Genomic DNA, 4304 nt, shown 5'->3' on the forward strand with positions numbered 1-4304 from the left:
TGAAAATTTACAGTGACATATCAAAAATGTCACACATAATGTGGAGTCTATCTGAAGCAATCTTGCTGAAGAAAAATATTCCCAAGCTACCTGTGTCAAAACTACAATAACCAATACCTATTCCTTTTCATTATTCTTAATCATGCTTAGTAAACCAAAACATGATCTATTTACTGTACCTGCTAGGAAGGATGTTCATTAAAATGTTCAGAAAGCAAGTTAAAGTAGCTAGTGGACCCGGCCAGCCTAAATATTTCAAGTGTTTGGCCCATGAAATAGCAATACATTCAGTTCAACTATGTGGCTTAAAGGCTAATTAGCTTTGTCTTACGGTTCAGTACGGTTCAAACCACTGAACTGTAAATTGACAGCATTGTAAACCGAATGTTTTAATTGTTTTTGACACCATTATTTGTTCATTAACCTAAGTATACAGTTCAACAACATGGATTTATGCAACAATAGCGGTTATTTGAGATCATTTTTCCACCATCACAAATCTATCATCTTGACAGCCCTAATAGCTGCATAAAAATCTATGCAATTAAATCTGAACAGTTCTAGATTTATAATCTGATCCTTTGTAGATCCAGGACCCAGATTCATCTGACAAAAGCTTGTAATTTCAATCCCATATGCCATCCTCTGTATCAACAACGTATTTCACACGACATAATCCAAACCAGACCACAGATACACTAGAGCCTGTCAATTCTAAGCCTTTAAACCATATCCATTATGGAACTATCCTTGGTGATCTACTCCCCCTAATGGCACAGTGGGTTCACTGCAGAGTCCTGAAGTCACAGGAGCGCAGGCATTGCCGAAGCCCTCAACTCTTGTGGGGTCACTGCTGACTCTTGAAGTCACAGGAGCGCAGGCATTGCTGTTGCCCTCAACTTTTGTGGGAGGAGGTCAACTGTGAAGCGAGTAGAAAACGTTCCCTTCCTTTGGATTGTCCTTCATACTGGGCCACTGATCTTGAAAAAGGGATAAGTTGCATGAAAACCTTTGATCAAAACCATAAACTGTGCCCTCTTGTGACCACCTGAGGCAGTTGCAGCTTCATGTCTTCATGTAAACCAACTTAAAGCAAAGGCAACATGAAGATGAATGAGGCTCAACACATGTAAAACAAATGTCTCTAGAAAAGTTGTGCTCGCCATTTTGCAAAATGTGGTATTTATTGGTCTTTTGATGTGTACAATGGAAAACAGTGGTGTGTGTGTGTGTATGTATAGAAGGGCAACATTCTGTACTCACAAAGCCATAGGCCATAATGCGATAGAGGCCTTTCAGTGACTCCATGTCTTTGTTGGTGAACAGAGACTGCACCATAAACATGTTTCTAGCTCAGCATCGTCTTCAATGTGGAGAGAGTGTGATTGAGTGAGGATGATTAAAACGACTGTGTGAGAGCATCACTCCTGTAACACTGTGCAGTTAGCCCCAGGAAGAGTGTAGTAATGTAAACGCATTACAGTAGTGTCCTATTCAGAATATCAGCTGTTTTGTTATGAATTTAACTCTACAATTGCAGCAATCCACTGCACACTACGGTGTTCAATTTAAGTATAAGTAAGTATAAGTATATATACTCTTTTGATCCCGTGAGGGAAATTTGGTCTCTGCATTTAACCCAATCTGTGAATTAGTGAAACACACACAGCACACAGTGAACTGAAGCACACACTAATCCCGGCGCAGTGCGCTGCCTGCAACAACAGCGGCGCTCGGGGAGCAGTGAGGGGTTAGGTGCCTTGCTCAAGGGCACTTCAGCCGTGGGCTCGAACCGGCAACCCTCCAGTTACAAGTCCAGAGTGCTAACCAGTGGGCTAAACAGTACCAAAACATGCAATGCAAAAGAATGAATACAGGGTGGCAAGTCGCTTCAGTATATCAAAGGTCTGTGGTTATTTCACTGTTACAAAGCTGGATAAAGTAATAAAAAAAACATTCTGTGAAATCTATGTGACCCCAATCCGATTAGGGTCAATTCTGTCCAACACAAACCCAGCATTCACTTGTTTACATAGTTTACAATTACACACCCTTATTATTATTATTATTATTATATCCTCTTCACTGCCATCCTATCTTCTTTATCAATCGTTATAAAGACAATTCCGTCTTTTGACCTAATGGAAGGAGTTAAAGGCTCCTGGTTAATGACAATGGCTTTGAAGTTCAAATGTATGGTCAGAAATTGTTATCTGCTTTTCTGTTATATGAACTTGATTTTTCTCGAGTAAGTAAATGAGTGTAAAGTGTACAGACATGGGTATACATGAAATGACATACTCTCAATGGAGAATGCTACAAAAACAATAAACACAGCTATTCACAGTAGAAAAGCCTGGTGTTTTTTTGAAAGCTACAAAAGCTTTAAATATTTTTCTTTACTATCATTAGTATTTCTTTAACCAGTAGCTGCTGTGGGATGAGCTGCATGATCAGCTTCTGTGGCCACTGGTCAGTGTTTCTGGGAGGAAAAAAACAACAGAAGATAGCAGGTCACCTTGGGCATTGGCTACCAAATATTTGTCACACTGGCATCAGACAAGAGCAGGTGGTGGTGTACTCACAGGTTTTCCCCCTGGTTGACTTGCACCTGGCAGGGCAGGGAGCGTGTGAGTTTAGTATTGGAGTCCATGGAGGCCTTCAGCTTCTACAGAGGGAGATACAGACATGTTAAAGCAGGGTGTCAAAAGGCATGAGGAAGTTAGCATTATAATACAAAGATGTGACCTCCGCACTGACCCCTGAGGTAGTTATGGACGTGTATGATTTATGCCTTAGTGGGGGGTTCCGGAACATGAGCAATCACCCTGGCAACAGCCAAGCACAGCATTCCAAGGGAGGTCGATAGAGTACAGCCTATGGGAAAATAAATTGACCTTGTTCATCTTCTCCCCGTCAATGGTAAATTGATACTGGATCAATACCTGATTAAGCACACCAAGGAGGCAAAAGAAAATGGGCTTCCTCAAGAACAATATGGCCACTGAATTTATAGGAAGCATACCTTCATTAAAGAAACACATGAAGTGAAAGCAACATGTACAGCTTAGCATTTCCAAGCATTACTTACTTACAAAACACTTATTGGTAAACTGATGAATGAATAATGTAAATGTTCATCTTTCATCTCATCTGTCTTAATCAGTTTAGTCAGTGCTTGTCAAACTCTGGCCCATGATTATTTTTCAAAGTCAACTGTCTTTGTAAAACTGTTTTTGTATTTCATGTTCCAGTTAAATTACAGAGCAATTGTTTTAAGCTGAGCTGAGGTGAGCGCTCTAATGTTTACTCATTGTTGATATTGTTTGTAATTTGATTATAATTTTATATTAGATTATATTTGTTTCATTTATTTGTATCATGTGCAGTCAGTTCTGTCTTGAAAATGTGATTGTATTTCAATTGGATTCTTTAAAGAGAATTTTCAGATTTTCCCTGATGTTTGGGAGGGCCACCATGCAATATTGGTCTGTCCAGATGAGTGTTCAGGTAAGCGTTTGTCCACACACACAGCAGGTGTGGCCTGAGATGTCCTTGGGACTCTACAACCCCAAATCAATGGATTCCCATGGCTCCTCCTGACATAAATCACTGGATAACCGCCTTAAGTCAATTAGCCAATCAGTTTTAGTTAACCTCCAACCCACGCCTCCTCTGAGGGCCAGTTCATACATATATCAGGAGGAACACACACAGAGACATCTTCCAACCAGCTTTTCCACTAATTTTTCAGCTAATAATGCAGCTGGCAAGATTAATCAGACTCCAGTCAATCAAGGCCATTGACCCAGTTTTGAAAACAAATTAAGATGCAATTTCCCAAATCATAAACTGGATAACAAACATGCACAAGAATGCTAAAGGAACATACTGTACATGTCAGCTGTGTAAAATAACAGTGTACATCAGAGGAACTGACGGTGATGTCTATTTCAAAGACTTAAAGGGGGTAGCTACTGTTAACAAACGGTAAATGTACTGTATGTTGATGATTTTTTCACAGTAGGCCTATACAGAAGAATCTCTCACCCCCCTGCTCCAGGCAACAATCGTATTGGCTCATTGCAGCTGGCCAATAGGGCTGGTGCCAACCTGAGCCACAGCCACACCGGGCTGAACGAAAGAAAAACACAAATAGACAGAGGGGACAGGGGTGGAATGAGGCTAAAAGGATAGCAAGAATAGAATATAGATATAGAACAGGATAGATAGATAGAATAGCTAAAAGGGAGCTATAGGCCTAGGCTACCTGGAACAACCCAATTTTAATTATACTAAGTTAG

General features: G+C 40.4%; 1 long non-coding RNA gene across 1 annotated transcript; it reads right to left on the minus strand.

The window, feature by feature from the left end:
- Positions 1-1798: 1798 nt before the first annotated feature.
- Positions 1799-4304, minus strand: LOC125296307. The gene is made up of 4 exons (XR_007193734.1): positions 4051-4304; positions 2761-2877; positions 2586-2668; positions 1799-2482 (listed from the first exon to the last, which is right to left on the minus strand). It is a non-coding gene; the product is annotated as an uncharacterized LOC125296307 (long non-coding RNA).

The sequence above is a fragment of the Alosa alosa genome, chromosome 6 (assembly GCF_017589495.1).
Source record: "Alosa alosa isolate M-15738 ecotype Scorff River chromosome 6, AALO_Geno_1.1, whole genome shotgun sequence".
Taxonomy (NCBI): domain Eukaryota; kingdom Metazoa; phylum Chordata; class Actinopteri; order Clupeiformes; family Clupeidae; genus Alosa; species Alosa alosa.